The sequence below is a fragment of the Sebastes fasciatus genome, chromosome 9 (genome assembly GCF_043250625.1).
Source record: "Sebastes fasciatus isolate fSebFas1 chromosome 9, fSebFas1.pri, whole genome shotgun sequence".
Lineage (NCBI taxonomy): Eukaryota > Metazoa > Chordata > Actinopteri > Perciformes > Sebastidae > Sebastes > Sebastes fasciatus.
Window position 1 is genome coordinate 7,207,520 of NC_133803.1, and position 26,625 is coordinate 7,234,144.

A 26,625-nucleotide genomic window follows, 5' to 3' on the forward strand; every position below is an offset into this window, starting at 1 on the left:
AGTTTTGTGTTATTCCCATTTTTGACACCAAGATTTTAATTTTTACTGCAAATGTATATCGGTTCAAAATATCGGTCTCCTTGACTACATATAATCGGCCTCGGTCCTGAAAAACCCATATCGGTCGATCCCTAGTCTTTAGTGCAGTTATGAAGCCATGAAGTCATGAACACTGACCTGAACACCGATGGTATCAGAGGACGAGCCTGCTTCCGGTCTTCTGGGGACCTTGTTGTTCTGCTGGTCCGGGTTCTGCTGGTCCTCCTCCATTTCGCTCTTGTAGTGCTCCTGGTCCTGGTCTCTGTTTCAGAAAGTGTGATTAGTGTTTTATTTCCTCATTTATTCAGTCCGATGGATAGATTTCATATTTTTCATCTCCTGTGTTTTGTCCCGTCACATTAAAGCTGAATAAATCTATTTAAATGTAATGTAGGCTACAGTCTACTACACCGTCACATTCACCACTTTATCATCCATTAGGAGATGTCAGTCTGCTAAAAGATGAATTAAAGTACAACACTGAATTCAGCTTTATTGTGTTATTGACACTTTTTTAAAGAGAAATGTGCACAGTCAGCATATCCATGCATTAATATCTCTAGTGGACTGGATTCAGATGGAGGCTCTGCCTCTTATTTACCTGTTGCCATGGTGAATCGTAGTATCAGAGCTCCATTGATGAAGGCTGGTTTCATCCTCACATTTGATTGAACAAACTCTGATCAGCTGTTCTGGATCTGAAAACTTTTCCATCTCAGAGTTTGTTAAAGCTGCTTTCTGAAACGGGCTCCTGGTCCTGGTCTCTGAGATCCAGCAGGTCTCCACTCTGACTGCTGGACTCTGTTGTCCTGGACTCACTACAAATCAAAGCACACAGATATTCAGGTCCTGCTGTCTCCTCTGGTTTTACTCTCATCCACGTAGTGCTGATAACATGGTCCACTGAGACAAACTGAGAAACTCCTCTCAAACTGGACTAAAACACAAAGGAACCGGAAGTTCAATCAGATAACAGGAGCACACATTACAGAGAGCTAAGGCTAACGCTAGCAGTTAGCCACACAGCAGCAGGCCGAAGCTAACAGGCTAACTAGCTGTTAGCATCGCAGCTAGCCCAGCGTGCTAACGCTAAATTCACTTTGATTTCCGGCTCAAAGAAACATTATTAAAGTGTTTACCTGAGTGTGTGCGGGTTCACCTGGAGCTCTGCCGCCTCGAAACGGATCAAATATGCTCGTCAACTAACGAAACAACTATCCCGCCACCAGCCCGAGGTCACTACGAAACAACCACACTTCCGGTTTGCTCTACTTCCGGTCTGGTTTTTCACTTTAAAGTGAAAGAAAGTCTCCACCTGTAGGTCAGGAGGGAAACAACGATTCACAGAGGATTTTATTAATCAACGTTATTATATTCAGTGGTGGAATGTAACTAAGTACATTTAGTACTTTAGTACTGTACTTAATTCAAGGTACTTTACTTGAGTGTTTCCATTTCCTGCTACCTCCTACTTCTCCACGTATCTCCAGATGTGTTGATGTTGAATGTTTGTGGTAAATCTGTTTTATAGGAGTAGTTGTTGGTATCCCTTAAGTTGCACACCCATATGCCTGCTGCCTCGACTCAGTATCGTGGTCAAGTGAGCGATGGCATCTTCTGGGTTATCAAGTGCATGCCGTCTTTCCTCGCTGTTTCGCTGAGAGGCCCACGACACCTCCAGAGGGTTCAGCAGTGATTCAGTGTCCCAGGTTCACCCAATGATATATTATGACCCATTTATATATATATTTATTATATTATGAACAATTTATGTATATATTTATTATATTATGAGCAATTTGTCATAACCCAGACTACTAAAGTATGTATATGTAGTTGATTTTCTATAAACTTTCATCTTTGGACTGATAGTGGTTGATAAAGTCAAATAATACGACATCAGAGGTTAAATCAATGCTTTGCCGACGGGTCAGTGTTACAGGAACTCTTAGCCTGACAGTTAGCCTGCCCCGGACCAGGTTAGTTACCCTGTTATCAGTAGCCAATGAGGAGAGGGAGCTCATGAATATTAATGACCAGGAGAACCTGATGTCGTCGGCTTTACAGCGACACAAACAGAAATGAAAAACTTTTAAACTTTAATTTAATAAAATGAATTAATTCACTTCTGCTTTTATGAACATTTAAAAAAAATCAGTCACAGCTGCTGTTTGGGCTTAACTACTGAGGTCATTTATTATCTGACTGCTGTAAGATCATTAATGATAATGAGTCCAATTAGCTCACGACTTAGTCCTAAAACAATGTTAATGCTGAGAACGCCGATCAACAGCTCAACAAATATTGATTGATGGAAAGTTTGTTAAAAATTGTAGAAGGGGGTTTTAATCCCGCTAACGCTTTTATCTAATATTACGAGAACTTAACGAGACGGGTCGCTCTCAGAGTGTCAGAAACTGAGAGTTTCCTGCGGGCGACGGCACGTTCATTAATCTGCCGCCTGTAGCACTTAAGGATCAGCTAAGCAGCTGCTAGCGGGCCCGTAGCCCTCCAGAGAAACTGCGGCTAGTTTCCACTGTCGGGGTCCCGTTGCTACCGTTAGTCCCCTACTCCAACTCCTCTCAACTGCTTGCTGGCTCTGTTCTCCACTTGGAGTAAAATCCGTACGTAACGCCAAAGAGAAGACGAGGGAAGGGGGGAAGGGCGGAGACTGGCCTCCTTATGTGATTCTAACCTACTGGCCTCTGCTAGGTTAATTAAAGAGAACAATCCCCTAACTGCTTACAGCATAAGCCTGTTATACGGATGCTCCTTATAAACCGAACAGCCGGTCTCGGTACCTCTCCGTCTAGATAGCCTGTGCAAGGTCCCTAGCCTTTAGAGAAAAGCTCAACAGTTACGAGATCTCACCGGGCGCGGACACCTGGTCCGGCCCAGGGAGAGATCTGCACCTAGGCTTCCCTACCTCTAAAAATATGTGTGTGTATTATTTAAGTCAGTAACGTGGCCGTGGTGTGGAGGGCGCTGAAGCTTACCTCTCGGGAGCTCCACAGTGAGTCTTCTCGCGTAAAAAAGTCTTCGGTGCGGTTGCTTCACTCTCACAGAGAAAAACTCAACAACGATTGGCTAGTGAAGCGATTATTTATTTAAAACTTCAGCACAACCAAGGGTTCTTCCAACAACAACAAAGAAAAATTCTAATTTTGGTTTAAAAAGGGAAAGTACCGCTTTGGCTAAATTTTGATCTTTTTTTCTTCCCCCCTTTTCGAGCAAACGTGTGCGAGCAAAAGTCTTTCTACCTTTCCACGCTTCCTTTACATTTCTGTTCACCAGTTGACATTAATTGCTAACGAATGAGAGGAAATGCATTCTCTTCTGCGAGTGTGGGCAGGGAGTACACAAATCCTCACTTTACGAGAACAATCAACTTTCACCGATGAAAAGTTCTGCAAAGTTTAAAACCTCCCAAATGGTATTTCTGCAGCTTCCGATTCAGCCACATGTTTTCCTGTACATCTGCTGTTTTTGAATTTTGCGGTTTTGTTACTTTCCACTGCAGACATGTTGACACAAACTTAAACTTTCCATGGCACACAACATGTCTATGCACAGCACACAAACCTGCTTATGCACATTCCTCTTTATAGCAATGAGAACACAAAGCTGATTAAATGCTTGGTATATGGGATTACATGAATAAGATAACACAAAGTAAAAAACACACAAAGGTACAAATTAAGGTAAAACCTTCTTTTCTCAAGTAAAATCTCTTCTAACAGTTTGAACACCCTTAAAGTGAACATTCTGTTCTTTAACTCTTTAATTTTTTTGGCAAGACGCCACTTATTCTTTCTTTCACAACACAAACATCACACTGTAAAATATAATGAACCAAGGATAAGGTAACAAAAGTTAAAGGTCTCATATTATGCTCATTTCCAGGTTCATAGATGTATTTTAATGTTGCACTAGAACATGTTTACATGCTGCAATTTTCAAAAAAACCTTTATTCTTCTCATACTGTCAGCCTGAATATGTCTGCTCAGAGGCTCTGTTTGAAAGACCCTGATTCACAGCCTGTCTCCTCCCACTCGGCTCTGCTCTGATTGGTCAGCGTTTTCTGTCAATCAAACGTCCTCAACACAGCGTCACTCTCTCCCCCTCCCCTGGAGCTGCTCAGTGCTCACGGAGAGAGAGAGCTACCTGTAGGTCTGATTGTAGCTCGTCTGCAGGGAGAGGGAGAAGCAGCTAGGAAGAGTTTATAAACTACTTTAAAGTTTATAAACCAGAAACTTCACCCAGCGCCCGTTACCGGAGGAATCTGATCAGAAATCGGCGACAAATGATGAACATCTGCGGTCCAGATTCCAAGTTTTCCTGACGGTTTCTCTCCGATAAATAATGCTATTTATAGCTCTATTAGTTAGCTCAGTGTTTACCTTATGCATCAACTCTGTAAACCGTAAACATACACTCTGTTTTACATGTGTCTTTACAGGTCCCTCTGTGAGAAATGACTGACAGAATAATCCCAGAGGACAGCAGATAGCTCTGTTTACATGGAGATACAGAGCTAACCCATTAGCATGTAGCTACCGCTATGAGACTGTGTGTAAAGACAGCGAACATCAGGGTGGAAAATAGAAGATGTGAAACAGTAGTCAGTTCATTATTTCTGGTAAAAGACACCTGATAAATGTATGGAAGTAATCAGAGTCTCTGTGTTACCATGACTACAGACCGGTTAACGTTACACTCACCGGAGCTCACCGGAGCTGAAAGACTTTCTCCTGTACCATGTCAACATAACTGCAGGTGGGATGATTAAAAATGCTGTGAATAATTAAGATTGTCATCTGTCTACTCAAATAAAGTTTGACTGTGAAACAGAAATGTATTGTGTTACTTACAGTCACTATTTACTACCTGTACTCTTCTACATGCATGACATCAAATAAATATAATATATAAATATCAGCTGTTTAAACAGTGTAATTACATAAAGCCTTTGTGAAAGAACATGTTATATTTAGATGATGGGAGTACATGAAGCCTGTTCTGCTGGAGGAGCAGACTTTGCTCATAGTTAGGTTGAGGAGGAGAGACAGTGACGCGCTGTGGGGCGGGGTCAGCTAGCTGGACGTTCTCTCTGGTTCCACCAGGAAACCCTTATATGGCTTGCAATTCTCTAACGACGTCACCAGAGTAGGAAAAGCTGCGCAGCGTATTTCCACACCCATTTCCGGACAAACGGAGCAGGAGAAAAAGAGAGAGGATGGTCTTTTATGATACTATGGTGACCTGTAAACACACAGGGGACAGATATTGATGTTTAAAAGACATGGAAAAATGCATTTTGCATAATAGGTGACCTTTAAGTAATTCAATTATAAATGATAAATGATCAAAATGAAATGAAATAAAGATGTAAAGATGTAAATGATCAAATGATTATACAAATAGGTGGTTAAAAATCACCCCGTCTCTGTTCAAAGATGGTCTCTGGTGTCGGAGGTGATTGTCCTGTCATTAGGGTGTACCAGAAGATATCTCAAAGGAAACTTCCACTTTATTTCTACCCGATGTATTTCCCATAAATGTGTCCATTGTGACTCTATTGGTCGCGCTAACTTGTTGTCACTTAATCTGACCGAGTCACTTAATTTGGAAAGTTGTAGGAGGCTGATATCAATGTTCTGCACTAGTCCTTGTTTCCCTGAATCTCTATAACAGAGGTGCTGAGTGCAAAGTTAGCGTGACCCAGAGTCACAACGGTTATATTTATGGGAAATACATCAGGTTGAAATAAACCAGAATTTACCTTTAAGATTTTTAAAGGTTTGTGGTTGGTTCTCCCTCCTTGTGATTGGAAGACTCTTCCAGATGTTCTGACAGTTCAGCCTCAAAACGTAGTCCCACTGGGAAGTTTCTGGTGGTCCAAGTATGTAGTCGTAGCCACGAAAACATACATGCTGTTTAGAACATGAAGTTACTGTTGGTCAGCCTTCAATGTGGAGAGAAACTCAGAATATAACAACACAGCTATCATGGCATGGGGAGGAGGCAGAAGGAAAAATCTAGCTAGGCTCTGAAACATGTTCACAACGATGCAGTGTGAATGTGTTGGTGGTCTTTAAGGGATCTATACTGAGAAAAAGATTTACCACACTGGTCACACCAGTACGGTTTCTCTCCAGTGTGAATACGTTCATGGGATTTAAGGGAACTATCCTGAGAAAAAGTTTTACCACACTGGTCACACCAGTACGGTTTCTCTCCAGTGTGACTAAATTGGTGGGATTTAAAGGCACTATTCCGAGTAAACGTTTTACCACACTGGTCACACCAGTACGGTTTCTCTCCAGTGTGACCACGTCGGTGGGCTTTATGGGAATTTGAATCAGAAAAAGTTTTACCACATTGGTCACACCAGAACGGTTTCTCTCCAGTGTGAACACGTTGATGTATTTTGAAGTTATCTAATCTAGTGAAAGCTGCTCCACATTCATCACAGCTGTAGGGTTTCTCTCCAGTGTGAATGTATTGATGTATTTTCAGGTAACCTGATCTAATGAAAGCTGCTCCACATTCATCACAGCTGTAGGGTTTCTCTCCAGTGTGAATACGTTGATGTAATTTGAAGTTATCTAATCTAGTGAACGCTGCTCCACATTCGTCACAGCTGTAGGGTTTCTCTCCAGTGTGAATACGTTGATGTCTTCTGAGGCCATGTGATCTACTGAAAGATGCTCCACATTCAGCACAGCTGTAGGGTTCCTCTCCAGTGTGAATACGTTGATGTATTTTGAGGCCATATGATCTACTGAAAGATGCTCCACATTCAGCACAGCTGTAGGGTTTCTCTCCAGTGTGAATACGTTGGTGGACTTTGCGGTAACCTTCCGAAGTGAAAGTTTTCCCACATTCAAAACAGCTGTAGGGTTTCGTTCCAGTGTGAACTCTCTGATGAATCAGTCCCTTTCTTCTTCTCCGTTTCTATAGCAACAGACAGACAGAGAGAGAGAGTCAGTGAGATGCCATGGTGGAGCGACCTATCTAAAACCATGAAGAACATTTAGAACATGTCAGTGGAACATAACCCACAATGTTCCAGTCTGACTAATGCACTACCACCCGTGACAACCAACTGCAGGGCCGTGTCCCTCTGTCATTTGATCTAGTGATCTAGTGACATTTGATTGGTCACCACAGACGCCCTCTTGACATTTATTAATTATCAGGCCCCATCCCCATTATGGAGTTGCATTATGGGAAATGTAAGACCTGTAGTTGAAGATTAACCCAAACCACGCACTAAGTCATTCATTCAATTTATTTTAACTGAGAAACACATTGAGGTAGAGACCTCATTTCAATACCTGAGCAGGTAGTGTACAGAGTACCTGAGCAAGTAGTGTGCAGAGTACCTGAGCAGGTAGTGCACAAGGTACCTGAGCAGGTAGTATACAGAGTACCTTAGCAGGTAGTGATCAGAGTACCTGAGCAGGTAGTATACAGAGTACCTGAGCAAGTAGTGGACAGAGTACCTGAGCAGGTAGTGATACCAAGATCACGCACACTAACGTACAGCACACTAACGTACAGCACGCTAACGTACAGCACGCTAACGTACAGCACGCTATCGTTCAGCACGCTAACGTTCAGCACGCTAACGTTCAGCACGCTAACGTACAGCCATATTTGAGGCATTCTTCCTTTTGGCCAATATCAGCATTCTTGGGGTATTCATTTAGAGTATTTCAGGAAGAAGAGGACACTTAAATATATATAAGGCCTCAACCAATAGAGAAAATGAACCTGCAGATGACCTTTTGGCCTTTTGGAACAGCTGCTGAGCGTCCAACGGCGTCCATCGCAGCCAACATCGCACTGCTGATCCTGACACGTGTCAGCGGGATGGAACACTCCTTCAACAACTGTAAAATAACAATACAGAAAGACTATTGTTGACACTTTGTCTTGTGAAAAAAGGGCAATCAATAAACATATAATCAATAAACATATAATCAATCAACACATAATCAAAAAACACAATCAATAAACACATAATCAATCAACAAACATACAATCAATAAACATATGAAACCACCTATTGGTCAAATAGTGTCAAACAGGCAGATGTGTTCCAGATGTGTGGCAGTGGTTTAACCGGGCAGAGGACAGTGAATGTGCTCGTGGAACTACAGGAAAAGGATCGATGGGAGACAGTTTCCGGTTTTATTCAGGAAGAACAAGTTCTCAACGGGCGGAACTTCCGGCAAGATGGTGGACCGGGTGCAATCCACGTTTTGAGCGCCGTCTGCTTGTCCCAATTTTACACAGACTCTACAGTCCAACTCTCATGTTTTTGTCCTTTTGAACTGCTTATACGCCCTCCAGTATTTTTTGCACCATGATGTAAAAAAATAACCCGCAGGCAGCCAGAGGCAACGCAGCAACTGACTGCCGTGATTATGCTACTAAGATGGAAGTTTCCACCGAGAACTCCAAAAGACAAGACCCCTTCTCGCCGATAAAAAACTCCCCGGCAACTAAAAGGAAGGACGTGGGGACAGAAGAAGGTAAAGAAGGATTAAATGCGGTCTTGGAAGCAATAAAACAGCTAACTGACAAGATGGACACACTCGGTGCTTAGCTAAGGCTGTCGAGTTCAACGCGGCAGAAATCAAAGATTGCAAAACTCAGCTACAAACTACGGTTCGTGAAGTGGCAGCAATAAAGAAGAATAACGCTGAGCTTATGGACCGAGTCCTAGAACTTGAGCGGTACAAGAACCGGTGGAATCTCAGGATGCGGGGGATAAAAGAAAGAAGTTGAAGATACACGTGAAGTGGTTGCTAACTTGCTGGGGAAAATTTCCCCGCCATGGTCCCTGAACATCTACAACATTGTTGACTCAGTTCACCGACTAGGCAGACGTGAGGAAAACAAAACGAGGCATGTCATCGTCCAGTTCACTCAGAGAACACACCGAGACGCGCTGTGGAAGATGACCAAGGATTCACCGGTCTGCAAAGAACTGGGGATCGGCTTTATCAAAGACCTCTGCATGGCTGACAGGGAGATGCAAGCAACGCTGTGGCCAAAGATTCACCAGGCTAGAGCAGCTGGAAAACGGACTTACTATAGAGGTGGTGCTGGATACATCAATGGACAGAGAATCACTTAGGAGGGATACACAAGCACTAAAAGGGCCCTTTGTTTGTAATAAGCAGGTTGGTTAGTTTAGTTACAATTTTGATATTTCAGGGACATTGCCTTTCTTTTGGCTTCTTTTTTCACTTCTCTTCAATCACAGTTAGTTTGGTCTCATTACTGTGTATTAGCGGTTGCTAATTTATGTTCACAATGAATGTTGTTTTTTCTTGTATTTCACTTAATTCTAGGGCCTTGAGAGATAACACAGAGAAAATCTATATTTTTATTTTGTAAGGGCGAAAAAGCTCATTTTATTTTGTTGCAAGAAACACTCAAAACCGGAGGACGAAAAATTCTGGGTAAACCAATGGGGAGACAAAATTATTTTTGATCATGGTTCCACTAGATCAGCAGGGTCGGCTATTCTATTCTGTAACTCACCTGCTAAACTGGTAACATCTAGAATTAGCAACAATGGTCACTGGATAATCTGCGTCCTGGTCATTGATGAGAAATATAATATTCTGGTTAATGTTTACGGATTTCATAACCTAATTCAAAACAGACAGTTGATATCAGAGGTTTCCGATACCATTGAAAGCCTTAAACTTATCTATCCAACTGCAGTTGTGATTATGGGAGGAGATTTTAACATGGTCAATGATGAATGCCTTGACAGACATCCTCCCAAATCACAACGCAACCTTTATAATCCTATCCTATCGGATTTCTGTAGCACTCACAATTTGTTAGATCCTTAGCGCCTTAAATATCCAAACGTCAAGCAATATTCTTGGTTTAAACCAAATAATTCAGCCAAGTCAAGAATAGATTTCTGGTTAATCTCCTCCTCTGTGATAAACTTTTTCGCTGACTGCTGTATATCAGCAGCTCCTCTCACAGATCACTCTGTTATTAAATTGATTTTTAAACCCCCTGGAGTTTGTCACAGGAACAAAGACTACTGGATATTTAATTCTAATTTACTAAAATCCCAATCCTTCTGTGACGGTATTAAAACCACAATCTCTAATTTGATATCTGATGAATCTGTGACATCCTATATTTCTGAATGTGAATTTTTTTAATTTAAAATTAGGGAATATTCTATTCATTTTGGGAAACCGCTTAACAGAAGTAACAAATTATCAGAAGTTAATATCATTAAAGAAAAAAACACTTGTTGCAATAAGACATACTGACAGTGATAAAAGAGAAATTATAAATCCTGCAAACTAAACTTGATGAAATCTATCTTCGGAAAGCTGAATACATAAGATCCAGGGCAAAATGGATAGAGGAAGGGGAAAGAAGCTCATCATATTTCTGTTGACTAGAAAAAAGAAGGCAGGAGAGAAAGTCAATCAAAGCCTTATTGATTCATGACCAGGTTAATACAAATCCTGCCATGATTGCCAAGGAAATAGTCTCTTTTTATAGTAATTTATACTCCTCAGCCTTTTCTATTGATGATACCGAGTCCTTCGTCAACCATATCAAAGATCTTATTCCCCGTATAGACAATGAGTTTGCAGAGTGGTGTGATGCTGATATTACTCCCGATGAGCTGGAAAAAGCAGTAATCTTTAGATAAATCTCCAGGTAGTGATGTTCTTACTGCCAACTTCTATAGACATTTTGGGGATTTATTAAAAGATCCATTCTCCCTTATGTTAAAATAAACAACTAATAATCTGACATTCCCTTCCACCATGAAACATGGTGTAATAACTTCAATTCCAAAGCTTGGTAAGGACCCAAAAATATTAGACAATCTTAGACCAATCGCATTATTGAACACCGACTATAAATTTATAACACATATTTATGCTAATAGATTAAAAGAAAATTTGCATAAAATTAAAAGCGACTCCCAATCTGGTTTTATGAAGGGCGGATCCATTCACAACAATATTCGCTTAGTCCTTGATCTTTTAGATTATAGCAATTTAATAGAAGATGATGGTTTTATTTTGTTTCTTGACTTTTATAAGGCATTCGATTCAATTGAGCATCCGTTTAGTTTCCATTTTTTTAAATATTAGGTTTTGGAGTCAAATTTCGAAACATTATAGAATCCCTTTATGAAAATACAGACAGTTCAATTTCTTTATCACCCCGATTTCCAAGCAAACGTGGTGTTAAACAGGACTGTCCAATTTCTCCGTTTCTCTTTGTAATAGCTACGGAAATGCTCTCCATCTTTATAAAAAATGTAAATATTGCTGCACTGGATGTATTCGGGAAACCTTTTTAAAACATCTATCCGAAGTTCCCAAGGTGCTACAAGTGATTCATACTTTTTCCAAAGCCTCTGGTCTAAAGCTACATTTGTACAAGTGTGAGTTAATGCCAATTCATCAAAGTCCTTTAACAGAGGCATACAATATTCCTATAAAATGTACTGTTAAATACTTGGACATTCATATTTCTAGAGATTCAGCTGAAAATGAAAATAAGAATGTGTGGAAAGTAATAGATGATGGCCAAAATAGACTTAACTTATGGTTATTAAGAGATATTAGTTTACTGGGTCGAATTTTCTTGACAAAAATGGAAAGCATCTCAAGATGTATCTATACAGCATACTCAATGGCTATTCCAAACAGTCATTAAAAAAATCAACCAAATTAATTTTGATTATATTTGGAAAAGGAAAATTCACTATGTTAAGAGAGCAGAGATGACCAAAGAGTTTAAGGATGGAGGCCTACAAGCCATCGACTTTGATTTTTTAAATGGAACCCCAAAAATGAATTGGTTAAAATCTTTTCTGAGCAACAACAACTTTTGGTATCATATCCCCAGAGAAACATTCAAGAAATTGGGAGGTATAGAGTTCTTACTTAAATGTGATTTTGCTATTCAAAGACTCCCACTTAAACTATCCCTTTTTCACCAGCAGGTCCTATTATATTGGAAGCTCTTATACCATCACAATTTCACCCCACACAATACACCAATATGGAATAATAGATATGTTGTGGTTAAAAAAGAATCTTTGTTTAACAAGGACTGGATGGAGAAAGGAATTTGGTCGGTAACTCACTCAGTTGATAGTAGTGGCTGTATCATGTCGTATGAGAATTTCTGTCTCAGATATCATTTAATTGGTAATCGTGACATATTTAAATCCATAACTAAAGCCATCCCCAACTCTATTATATGCTTGATTAGAGGAATTTTAACAAATCCTACTCCTATCACACCTCGTCTCCCACAACTTTTAGTTGGTGGCTGTGACTTTAGTGAAATCAAAATCCCAAACAAAACAATTAGAAATATGTTTAATCACATCTCATACCCTATAGTATCTTACAGAAATTCAATTTCACAAATCTATCAGAAAAAGACTATTCACATGTTACAAACTAAATATCTAAAATTCCCCAGAACTTCCAGAGCAGAAGAAATCCATTTTAAAATATTAAACGGAGTGTATCCATCCAGTGTTTTGTTGTGACAACGATTTGGGATTGAAACCAATAACTGTGTATTTTGTGATGATACTGAAACTACTGAGCATTTATTTTTTCATTGTATGTATTCTGGAGCTTTATGGCTTTATGATATACATGACTGTCTTTTCCCAAAAGTTTGTCATCTGGGAAACTTCTCTCAAAAGGACATTGTTTATGGACTTGTCATGGACAATAACAAAGAAGACTTTCTGGTGAATATCATTCTCATTCTTGGAAAATTTTATTTGCACAAATCTAAGTATATGAAAGTGAAACCAAGGTTAAATGTGTTTCATTCTGAGTTTCTTTATTACATAAAAGCCCTTAAAGTCATAACAAACAAAAATGCATTGAACCTTCTTAGTATAATAGAAGTATATGAATTACAGGTACAGCCCTAGCCCTTAATTTATTATTATTTTCATGTATAATTTTACATATTTTATCTGTTCTCGTTCTGTTTGCATCTTGTCCTTTTACTCTAATGCAATGATCTATGAGCCATGTTGTTTGTAAATCTGTTTTTGTTCAATAAAAAAAAAAAAAGTTCTCAACGGGCGTCTTCAGTGACGTCATTGGTCTAAAACAAAACGAGCCTCGCGCTTCACGGAAAACTTCCTGAATTACTCGACACGAGCTCCGAAGCCACGACACAGCACGTGACATCAGTACTGAAACCCTTGAAGGGTTAACCCAGAAGTTAGCTCGCTAAACCCAAACCCTGCTTCGTAGTCCAGGAGTGTGTTCCAATCCACGTACTTCCTGAAGTACACTTCAATGTAGTGCACTGTATGCACTCTATACTGACTTAAATAGTGCGTAAATTTCAACGGGGTAGGGTAGTCTCAAATCGAATACTCTGCGGCGCACTGACCGGAAATGACGATCGCAACATTTGACCGCGGCTCGCTACCCGCCAAAATATCTTCTTTTTCTTCGGGGTTTTACGGCAGCTGGCATCCTTTGTATTGCACTGCTGCCTCCTTCAGGTTTTACCCGTCCACTACCCGCCAAAATATCTACCTGCTCTGTTGAAGTAAAAAATGAAAGCAGAGTGGAAATTACGTTTCCAACGTCGTCGCCTACGCCTACAATGTGTCCTCCTGTTGGCTGAAAATGCACCGGTATGTTTACGTATTGTATTGTTTTATTCTGTTGTCTATGTATGTTTGAATAGTGGTCGTGGTCGTGGTCCCGCCCCTTCCGCTACGTAGCCAAAATGGCGACAATTGAGTGTGAAAAGTGTCCAGTGTTCCACACTCAACGATTTGAGCACAACATCCGGGTACTTTGAGTGCACTGCATTTTACCGTACTTCCCAGTGTGAACGCACTTATGCAATCAAAATAGTGAGTGTAAGTACAGAAGTAAGCGGATTGGAACACACTCCAGGCCTCCGGCCCACTTCGTCAGTGATATTAAGCAAAGAGGCCTTCACGAGGACACCTACGTCTTCTCTTCCTGCCTCGTCGCTTGATGAACCGAAACAACGGAATACGGTGAAAAGGTTCAATAATTGACCGTTTAGAGCCACAACAGTCAGGAACAGCTGCATTGTTTCCGTTCAGTATCTCCAAAATGGCTGACTTGAAGCCATGACGTCATGAACACTGACCTGAACGTCGGTGGGATCAGAGGACAAGCCTGCTGCTAGTCTTCTGGGGACCTTGTTGCTCCGCTGCTCCGGGTTCTGCTGCTCCTCCTCCATTCCGCTCTTGTAGTGCTCCTGGTCCTGGTCTGGAGGTTCTGTGGTATATTTTCAGGAGTTACACAGGACAGCGGGGCCCCTAAATGTAAACACCCATTGTTTTTATGCTCAGGAGTAACACAAAGACAGCGGGGCCCCTAAATGTAAACATGGGTAAACAGCATAACGGGGACAAAGGGTCGGACCAAAGTCAAGGGGTCGAAAGATAAACATGTAGGACACACATGTTTTTATGCTCAGCTCGCATGTTGCATGACGGATGTTGCATAACATCTGAGCCCGATATAAGGAGGCGCGAGAGCCCCAAAGAGCAGGACTTTCAGATTCGACTTGAGACCTCCGGACGCTCTAGACGTCCGTTATGACATGTGTTGCTTGTTTGTAATAAACTCTATTATACCAGCAAGAACAGTGTCCTCGGAGCATCCTTCCTCATCACTTCAACAGCACTGTCGCAGAAAAGATACTACAGTTCAATCAGATAACAGGAGCACACATTAGAGAGAGCTAAAGCCTGGAGCACACAGCCCGCTTCATGCTCGCGTGACGGCAACGTCGCGTGTTGTTTTTTATTTCGGCGTCCATGTTAACAGGTTAGAGTGGACACACTGCCCGCATGAGACGCACGTGAGACGTGCGTCTATTTTATAGAATAGAAGGCTCGCCTATTTTACACGCGAGCCGCTTACCTCTCGGCTGCGTCTCCCAGCAGCAACAGACAGTGAAGGTGATCTATTGACAGTATATGAACATCATACCAGCAAGATTACTACAGTTTCCATGTCTAGACATCTGTAGAATATGTCACTGACCATCAATATTTTACACTTCCTATCTAGATTTCAAAATAAAAGGCCTCTAGCGTTTTTAGTGCACAGAATCATGCATTCGTTAACACAATGGTTTTATTCTGAAATACTCTAAATAAAGCAGTGGTGTACTTGCAGGTTTCCATCAAGTTAATATAGTACAGGCTTTTAATTTTGTAAACACTGTAGTAGTCATAGCAGAAACCCTACATATGCTATAAATATAATAGACTGGGTTAATAGGTTATAAGAACATCAGGTGATGGGCAGTATTTTTCCAATGCGCTCTCTCTCTCTCTCAACAAACACCACGTGACTTTATTGTTCTTTCTTTTAGAGGTGTTATTTAATTTTTTTTAAGATATTTAATAATAATTTTCGTTTTCTAAAGGTTAACAAATAACGAAACTGTTTATTTTGCTTTGTTTTATAATAATAAAAAAAAACCACTTTACTTATATTTACTCTGGTCTTTATTAATGCAGGTCCATAAATTGAAATAGTTATAATTACCTCAGTGTGACGGCAAGCCGCTGTTTTGGTTCAATGGCAGCCCTGTAAGTTGTTGTCTGCCTGGTCAGGTCAGCTCCAATCAATGAAAGTAAATTGTCCATTTGTTCAGCGCTCATTCTGAAATACTTCAGGTGTTTTTCTCCATCAAGGCGCAGTTTTTTGTATTAATATATAGCCCACAGAAATCCCTCTTCACTGTCAATGAAGAGGGATTTATATATATATATATATATATATATATATATATATAGCCCATAGAAATCCCTCTTCACTGACAGAAAAGAGGGATTTATATGGGCTATATATATATATTAATATTTTTGTATGCATTTATTTGCTTGTTTTTAATAATATTTACAAATTACCACACAGTTCTTACCCTTTTTTGTCTTAAATAAATATAAATCACATTTATTATGAAGTTAAATGGCCATTAAAAGGCAAACTCTATGTAGAAAGAAAGGGCTGTCAGCAACAGCAAAAACACAGCTGACAGGTAGCTGAGACGCTCCCGAGACGCGGGTAACTCGCGTCTAGTGTGAACACCATAGGTGGGCATGACGCGGCCACGACGTGACGCTGCCGTCAGGCGAGCCTGAAGCGCGCTGTGTGGCCCGGGCGTAACGCTAGCAGTTAGCCACACAGCAGCAGGTTTTACTCTCATCCACGTAGTGCTGATAACATGGTCCACTGAGACAAACTGAGAAACTCCTCTCAAACTGGACTAAAACACAAAGGAACCGGAAGTTCAATCAGATAACAGGAGCACACATTACAGAGAGCTAAGGCTAACGCTAGCAGTTAGCCACACAGCAGCAGGCCGAAGCTAACAGGCTAACTAGCTGTTAGCATCGCAGCTAGCCCAGCGTGCTAACGCTATATTCACTTTGATTTCCGGCTCAGAGAAACATTATTAAAGTGTTTACCTGAGTGTGTGCGGGTTCACCTGGAGCTCTGCCGCCTCGAAACGGATCAAATATGTTCGTCAGCTAACGAAACAACTATTCCGCCACCAACCAGCCAGACTCCTCAGACTCAGACTCCTACTCCTACTCCTACTCCTACTCCTACTCCTCCTCCTCCTACTACTACTCCTCCTCCTCCTCCTCCTCCTCTTCTTTGCACATTTTCTTTAACACCACAATCCCCACACTTGTCACTGTTCCTTTTCCCCATTAAAGCCAAAGTGCCATTAAGACCTGTGTGATCCAGTCTGAGTCTTGTTATGAGGATTTCTTCCCTTCTGTTCCTTTCTTTATACGTCTTTGTTATGACCGACTTTTGTATTTTGAAATATCTCCTTCCTTCTGGTCCTCCTTCCATCTTTTCTGCCATATCTCAACTCCTTTCCTTTTAATCACAGCTTTTCCTTCTCCTTTCCCAAGTAAAACTGGTTCTGTAATGTCTTTTTGCAGTGAACTTTTTGCTAGTTTATCTGCAAACTCATTCCCTTTCACCCCCTCGTGTGCTGGAACCCAACACAATAATACATCTATACCCCCTCTGTGCAGTCTTAGCAAGCTATAGTACAATTCAATGATTAGCTCTTGCCTTACAGCAGGGGTGCCCAATACGTCGATCGCGATCTACCGGTCGATCGCAAAGGTAGTGTGGGTAGATCGCATGGCATTAAAAAAACAAACAAAAAAAAAATAATTTAATTTTTTTTTTTTTTTTTTTTAAATAGACGTCAGCCAACAAATTGCAACACTGTTTCACCTGAACTCATCTGGAGTGGAGGATGAGATTTTGACACTACAAGCTGACATTCAGCTTAAGTCCAGGGCTCATGGACAGTTCTGGAACTTACTCACAGAGGAAAAGTACCTCAACATGAGGAAATGTGCTACCTCCTTGACTGCATTATTCGGCTCCACTTATTTATGCGAGTCAGCCTTTTCCCACATGAAGATTATTAAGTCCAAATACCGTTCCACCTTGACTGATGATCATTTGGAAGTGTGCTTGAGGCTGGCTATCAGCAGCTACTGTCCGGACTATGCATCCCTGGCTGATTCCATTCAGTGCAAGTCATCAGAGTAAGGTAATGACAAAAAATGTACAGAGTTATATTGTACAATATGGGTTCATGCAGTTATGCAAGGTACACCAACATATATTGTACATATAAAGAATACTCAATATATTTATAAATAAATATATGTTTTGCATTTTTATAGTAGGTAGATCATTTTGACTTGGTCATTTTATAAGTAGCTCGCATGCTGAAAAAGTGTGGGCACTCCTGCCTTACAGCTTTTGTTGAATGTGTACTTTCCAAAACAGCTTTTGAATCACCTTTGCCTATCACCATTCTGTTAGGTCTGACCTCCTCAACCCACTGCATTGCAATAATGATTGCCACTATTTCTGCTGTGTACACTGATACCTGGTTTGAAATTCTTTTGGAAATAGATATTTTAAATTCTGGAATATATATACCAACTCCCACACACTCCTGTTTATTTTTGGAACCATCTGTATATATTTTGAGATAATTATCATAGCTGTTCCTTATGTACACACTTGTTTTAACTCCCACTTCATTTACTTGCCATTCCCTTTTCTTTTTTTCCATAATACTCATGTCTATTTTAACTTCTGGGAGCAGCCAGGGGGGTACTGTTGGATTTATTATGTACAAGAATGCTTACAATAACCTGACTGTTGGATTTGTTATGAATAGAGTGATTGTGAGGAAAAGGGAGGTGGCAGGTGCTGTTTTCTTTTGCAAGGTCAAGGAGAGAACGGAGCCAGAAGGAGATAACGAAGAAGAAGACATGCAGCAGAAACATCACGTGCCATAACTCATGAATATTAATATTGTGTAAACTATGAATAGGCTGGATCAGGGATAGCTCGGGGTTCAGACTTCACGAACTGACCCATGCACTGTATGTTGTCAGGGACACGTAGACTGGATCCAGATATCTGTATACTCTTTTATTTTACTTATGCAACATTAATTGTTCGGAATAAATTGTATTATTATGCTTTAACCCGTCTGTTTGGAAAATCTCTTTGTCATACAAGATTAACCAGCACGTAACTGGGCCTTGACCTCTCGGAGGTAGAAGGCCAGTTCCTTCAGTACGCTGCTTACTGGTGTGGACCTGGTGAACTCTAAGGCCTCCAATCTATATGTCCTCACTTTTTCTTCCATTGTCCATCCAAATCCATATCCTTGAAACTTAGAGTATTCCCAACAGTTTTGTATTGTTACCTTTGTAGGATTTTCTTCTCCGCTTCCTTTTAACCTGACCCAGTATGCTAGAGCTAATTTCTCTCTTCTTAATTCCAGTGTAGTCTCTCCTGCTTCAATTAATACTGCATTAATGGGTTTGACTTAATAGCTCAGATACATAACCGTAATGCTCTACACTGTACTCTATCCACTTTTTGTAATGATGTCTTTGCTGCTGCTCCATAAACTAAACAAACATAATCTATTGTTGACCTCATGATTGCCCTATATATGTCAATCAATGACTGTTTATCTGCCCCCCAGTCACATCCAGCCACAGCTCGTAGTAAATTTACTACTTTTTTGCATTTTGTTTCCAGATGTTTTATATGAACATGCCATGTATATTTACTGTCTAACCATAGACCCAGATATTTGTATTCATTCACCCTCTCCATCAACTGACCATATAATGTTAAATTCTCAGTATTAATGTTTCGCTTTTTTGTAGATATCATATAACATGATTTATTTGTTGACATTTTGAATCTCCACTCATATGACCATTTCTTCACTTTCCCTATTGCTTTCCTTATTATTTTCCATCACATATGGCACATTTCTTCCCCTCATCCATATTGCCCCATCATCTGCATATATCGCTGATTTGATGCATCCATCTAAATTTTCAAATATGTCATTTATCATTATGTTAAACAACACTGGGCTGATTGCACTCCCCTAGGGGATACCATTTTATATATTGTAGTCCTTAGATACTTCTGTTCCAACCTTGACTTTAAATTTCCTGTCTGTTAAAAAGTCCATTACCCAATTATACAACCTCCCTCCAATACCCATTTTACCTATCTTTATAAGCAGCCCTTCCCTTCACATAGAATCATATGCTTTTTCTATATCAAAATATACTATTGTCATCACCTCTTTCATTTTGAGTGTCTTTTCTACCTCATTAGTTACTCTAACTAGAGCATCTATTGTAGATCGACCTTTTCTAAATCCACACTGAACATTACTCACTAACCCTCTCTGTTCCAAAACATACATTAATCTACGTACTATTATCTTCTCCATCCATTTGCATAAGTGAGATGTCAACGCTATGGGCCTATAACTACCAGGATTAGCAGGATCTTTCCCTGGCTTGTTGAATGGTAATATTACTGCCATTTTCCAACAACTTGGTATGACTCCCTCCGTCCAGATTTTATTGAAGAGTCTCAACACTAACTTAAATGATTCCACTGGTAGCTGTCTAAACATGGCATAACATAACTGGTGTTGTCCTGGTGCTGTATATCCAGTATCTTTCAAGGCTATTTTGAGCTCTGCCATTGTAAATTCCACATCCAGTGTTGACATATCATCCTCTCTCTTCTCTCTCACATTTTCATTCTCACTGAGCACACGCTCTTTTTGCTGCCTGTGTATATTATAAAGGTGCTCCCCACTATGTACTGCCGCAAATGCCTTACCTTACACATCCATCTTCTCTTTATCTGATACTGCCATCCTCTCCCCATCAATCAATGCTGGCATTTTTATTGACTTCCTTATCCCACTCATCAGCTCTGAAAGCCTTGTTTCGTTCTTTAACAGCTATGCTGCATTCCTCATTCCACCAAGGTACCACTTTCTTCCTACCCTGTGTTGTTCGTTTTGGTACACTCAGTTTTGCAGCATTCAGTATATGTTCCGTAACTTGACTTGTACATTCCTCTATGCTTCCTTCTAATATTACCAAGTGAACTGACTCCTCACAACATATTGTAAACTTCTCCCAGTCAGCCTTGCCAAAACACCACCTTGTAATTGTGCTCCCTTCCTGCATACATACGTTTGTGTTTATTATAGTGAGAACTGGGAAATGATCACTTCCTATAGTTGACTCACTCTTAACATACCATTCACAAACATTCACCAAACTACCTGTCACCATTGTAAGATCTAAATATGATATTGTACCCCGACTCACATCTATTCTTGTGCCTTTGCCATTATTAAGACAGACCAATGATCTTTCTTCCATTATTTCTTCCACTATATTTCCATTATTGTCTGTGTGATTACTACCCCATAAGCTGCTGTGTGCATTACAATCCCCACACCATATTTCCTTCTTACATACTTCCCCTGCCATTTCATTGAACATATCTATAGTTAGGTTCCTACATGGATTATAGAAATTGATTAATTTAATATTTCCTTCATTCCTGGGGCTGCAAATTTCAACCACAATACCTTCCATATCTTCAGGGGACTTAATCTTCCAGTAAGCCAATCCATCTTTGAAAAAGGTTGCACACCCTCCACCATTTTGGTTGTTAGCTCTATCATGTCTTATAGAGCTGAACCCTGGAATCACAAAGTCTAAATGTGGATGTAACCACGTTTCCTGCACACATATAACATCCGGTACTACTTTTAATTCATATACATACTTTTTAAATTCTTGCCCATTAGCTATCAGGCTTCTCGTATTCCACTGAAGTATATGGAGCACCATAATTTAAACTTTAACCCTCATTCTGTCCATTTTCCCCAACCTCAGTTGTTGTCAGTAGTGCATGTATCTGATCTGCTTTTACATCTCGTATATCAAGGAATCTTCCTGCTGCCTCCACTATGGTCTTGATTCTATCACTTTTCTTTTTTAGCTGAGCTGCAACATTAATGGTGTGGCAGATGAAGACAACAAATTCCACTTTGTTTACTACTAGTGAATCATCATTAACTTTACATTTATGAGCACGAGCATTTTGCATATTGTCTGGGACTTGAGTTTGGGCTTGATTTCCTAGTGCATTACCATCCCTTTGTGCTGCATTTCTTTGGTCCATTTCACTGGAATTCCTGTTGTTTGTTTCTGTCGCCCTTACTTTCTTTAGTGCGTCTGCGTATGATATTTTGTTCATTGTCTTAACTCTCTGTACTTCTCTGGCTTCTCTCTGCACTTCACATCCTCCAAACGCAGCACTATGCTCACCTCCGCAGTTACAGCATTTAACCTTTGCATCCTTATCACATTTTCCATACTCATGCTGTCCTCCACATCTCGCACACCTTAGCTTTCCTTTACACTACTGTGCTGTGTGCCCCATTCTTTGGCATGCATAACATCTGAGAGGTTTGGGAATGTATTCCCTCACACTGTAGTTCATGTATCCCATTTGCACCGATTTTGGGAGGGTTTTCTCAAACTGAACCACTACCGATAGGGTTTCCTTCATTGAGCCATCCCTTTTACTCTTAATCCGTATGGCATCAATTACTTTACCACCTTTAATCTCATGTTTAACATCTTCCATAGACATACTCAATGGGACTCCAGATATTACTGTCGTATCTTTCCTGCGACAGTGCTGTTGAAGTGATGAGGAAGGATGCTCCGCGGACACTGTTCTTTTTGGTATAATAGAGTTTATTACAAACAAGCAACAAATGTCATAACGAACGTCTAGAACGTCCGGAGGTCTCAACTCAAATCTGAAAGTCCTGCACTTCGGGGCTCTCGTGCCTCCTTATATCGGGCTCAGATGTTATGCAACATCTGTCATAAACATGCGAGCTGAGCATAAAAACATGTGTGTCCTACATGTTTATCTTTCGACCCCTGGACTTTGGACCGACCCTATGTCCACGTATACTATTCACCCATGTTTGCATAAGAGGGGCCGCTGTCTTGTGTAAAACATGAAAATATACCACATTACTCCTCTCAACTTTACCATTGCTCCAGGTACGTGAGCCTTCATCTTTTCCCCTGTAAGTGTTGTCATTTTGAGGATCTTTTCCTGCTGTTGTTTGCTGTTTGCATGTATCAACACTTGTTTATTGTTCAAAAACCTGGCCATTTTGATTTGACCAATCTCCTCTTCGATCGCTCTGGTAAGTTTGATCGGGTGGTAGTGCCCGCCATCCTGATTAAATTCGATTATTACTTTCCACTCCGCTTCTTCTGTTTGATCCGTCTGTCTATCGTTGTGACTGGTTCTTGATTTTTTATTATTACCTCTGACAACTTCACTATCATCCGACCAACTTCTCTCTCTTGCTATCCGCTCTCTCTCTCGCAGCCCTTTTCTGCCTCACAGATTTAGGCAACATCCATTCCGTTTCACTTCCATTATTTCCATCAGAACTCCTTTACATGATGTTACAGTCAAAGTACAGTTTATGCTAATCCGCTAGCAAATCTTTCAATCCTACCGCGTTCGCAAATTACTTCCGTCTCTCTCTAGGAAAAACCTCTCCCTGTCGTCAGCCGGACTCTTCTGTTCTGGACTCACTGTGATTCTGTGTAAATCTCGCGGAGCCTTCGTGTTCTCACGGTTACTTATCCCATTTAGCCCCGCCCACACCTCAGACGTCACCTTGCTAAGTTCATGACAAGTGGGAACTTGGGCAGCTTCCGCATGTCCTCTATATATCTTTAACTTGCTGCATTGGTGTATTAAACAGTTATTAAAGGGACTGTTTGTTACTTCTTACACGTATAAATCATTGCTGGTCGGTGTCCCATGTGCGCTCGCGTGTGGCTGTGTTGTTCAGACAAGACTCCAACACAAACTACACTGAAGCACCAAAACCGCAAAGTTATATCTAGTGAAGCCCGTCTGTTAAACAGTGTTGGCCGCAGTCGGAGGACGCGGGGGAGACAGTAGCTTTGGTCTCCAGGGCCGGAGTCTCTGCTGTACTCTGCTCCACTGCTCCTCTGCTTGCACTCAGCTCGCTCCACCTCACGTGCATGCGCGCACACTACACAATGCAGAAGAGTTAGTAGCTCTGAGAATATCTAGTGAATGTACAGTGGACGTTTGTGCAGAAATAACTGCTGCAGCTCCTCCAGACCAACAGAGGTTTTCCGTGTCTTGTGAAGTGACTGGGCTCCGCAGCGAGTATCATTATCGTCTTATCCGTGTTCCCTCCGGCCGCGGTCGGGAGGCTGAGGAAGGAAAAGCCAACACTAGGATCAACATTGATTCATGGAGAGACCTTCGTCTGCTAACATTACTGCCAAGCAGGTGAAATATAGAGTGATATTGTGGTTTTAGCTGACGTGTGTCGCCTCACTGTTTTGAGCTTTGCTTGTTCATGTCTATGTAGAGCAAGCACAAGTGCGAGCACAGGCGCGAGCGGGAGCAACAGGACGCTGATTTCCGTTGACTTAACGGCCACAGGTGTCGCTGTTAACAAGCAATTTCTGATTCTTACATAGAGTCCCTTTAAACCAGTGGTCTCAAACTCAATTTACCTGGGGGCCGCTGGAGGCAGAGTCTGGGTGAGGCTGGGCCGCATCAGGTATTCCACAAAAAAAGCTTTGTTAAAAAAAAAACAATCTTCTCAAACGTCATTATTAACAGTTCTTTAACTTGAATGGGTTCTTCTGAACATGAACGGTTCTTCTGAACACGAACTGTCCTGAACATGAATGGAACATTGAAGAACATGAACGGTTCTTCTGAACATGGCCTCTATTGCGTCTCCCACTTTTCCTGAAATTGTCTGTGCTCGTCACCAACCTTTCTCTTCACTGCAGGCTTTGAAAAAGACATGATTGGGGCTGTGTGACAAGATATATATTCATTCCACTTGGTGTCACTCCGCAATAAAGTTGTGCCTGCTGTGTTTGTGTTGCTCTGCAATTACACCACCAAACCGCTAGTTGGCGGCGGCGTCTCTATGAGTTTCCTTCTTCTTCTTCTTCTTCTTGTACTACAAACAGAAACTGAGCGGAGTTGGAGCTAATAACTGTTGAACCACAGAACTTTTACTGACATTACTGGAACGCCGAAAAGAGAAAATATATCTGAGTGGATTTGTGTGAACAAACATTGAAAAGATGGAGGCAGAGAGAAGTAGAACTTTCTGTGGTTGTCCGGGGTCCTGGCCGCTCAGCATCGCTGAGAGACTGGACCAATCACAGCTGTTGCGGTCTGCGTCGCCGGGACGTGTAGTTACATTTCTGGAGAGGTGCACGTCAGGCTACGGCGTCGATTCAACGCAGAAGTATAAATCAAGCTTTAATCAAGCTTATGCGATGTTACACGGGCGCCGCCATAGTTGTTGTGAAATGTTTCTCTGCTTGCATCAAGCCCGGCCGATTGCCCGCCCCCGGGAGCCATATACCCCAGTGTGATTGGTAGGTTCGTTCAGCTCGGGCTCGCGCAACAAAGGGACCTTCCACGGCAAACTGCCATTCACATAAAACTCGCGGGCCGAGGGCGCCTGGTTAGCTCAGTTGGTAAAGCGGGCGCCCATGTAACAAGACTTGGTCCTGACCGCGGCGGCCCGGGTTCGAATCCGGCCTGTGGCCCTTTCCGCATCCACTCTCTCTCTCCCCCCTTTCCAAGACTCTATCCACTGTCCTGTCAATAAAAATGCCCCCAAAAAAAAAACTTTATAAAAAAAAAAAAAAAAAAATTTGCGGGCCGCACTAACATTAAACTTTCATATCAAGGTGGGGGCCACAAAATATCGTCTTGCGGGCCGCAATTGGCCCGCGGGCCGCGAGTTTGAGACCCCTGCTTTAAACAGTTAAAGCTGAAGTAGGCGAGATTTAAGCAAACATGATTAAAATCTGGTGAAGGAACACCAAGTTCCGGTCACATGACCGGAGCACAGCCAATAGGAATGCTCTCTCAATGAAATGGCCTGTGATTGTTCAAAGTCTCCCGTCACAAGCTAGATTTTCTAAAGCCTGAAAACAGAGCCATAATGAGGTGCAGAAGTCTAGTTTTCTCTCAGAACACTTGAATTACAATATGCTGAAGGGCTATTATGGAATTTTTGCCCAATGATGCCAAAAATATATACTGCCTACTGCCACTTTAACAGGACAAAATGAAATCATGTTCACCATTTTAAAATCAATATTTTCTTTGTAACTCACACAAATGTCGTCATGTATCAAACTAATCTAGAATTATATCAGACAAAACCTGATCACATGAATTAGTATGTTGCATTATACACACATCATTATTCCTTCCAGATAAAGAAGAGTAAATATGTTACCATCCATCTTATTCTTTTCCTCAATCATGTCAACAGATCTGCTGAAACACTGTTACAGTTCTCAAAGCATTAAGTGCACTCACCACATGAGTTCACACTGAGCAGCAAATCATCATATATCTACTAAACCTCATCATCACACAAACAGCACGTTGGTTTCTCTCTGTCACACACCTTTCCAGTGCATCCACTATTCCCAGTAAGTATTACTACAGTAATAGTACTCTAAAGTACAAACATGTGAAGCTGTTATAGAGTCTAACATGAACAACACGTTTAAACACAACACGTGTGTATAATGACAGCAAGACTGCTGTATCTCATGTCTGATGTTGAAGTCTTCTGTTGCCTCTTGTGGATGTCTGCAGCTCCATATTCAGGAACCGTTTCATTAAAATCACTTTGCCCTCTGTAATGTGAATGTATTGGAGAAATGAGAGCTAAATATGAGGATGAACATGTTACTGACTGAATTAATAAATCCACCTTTTACCAACTATTTTCTCCTGATGAAAGATTTCTGAATATCTGAAACATTTCTGTTCCAGTAAGAAATGATTAGAAAAGTTGTGTCATCCATTCTGGTCTCCTTCATCAATGCATCAAGTCAAATAAACATGACTGTACTTCTACATTTGAATTAATGTGAAAGCAACAAAAAATACAGACACCGCTGTGACTAAAATGAGCTTTAGATGTGAACGTTTCACACAAGAATGATTTTCATTTGAGGATCCTGAACTGTGAAACAC

At 41.0% G+C, this 26,625-nt stretch overlaps 1 pseudogene; it reads right to left on the reverse strand.

The window, feature by feature from the left end:
- The window catches only part of LOC141773569 (uncharacterized), an 82,698-nt pseudogene that overhangs the window by 12,156 nt on the left and 43,917 nt on the right, over positions 1-26,625 (reverse strand).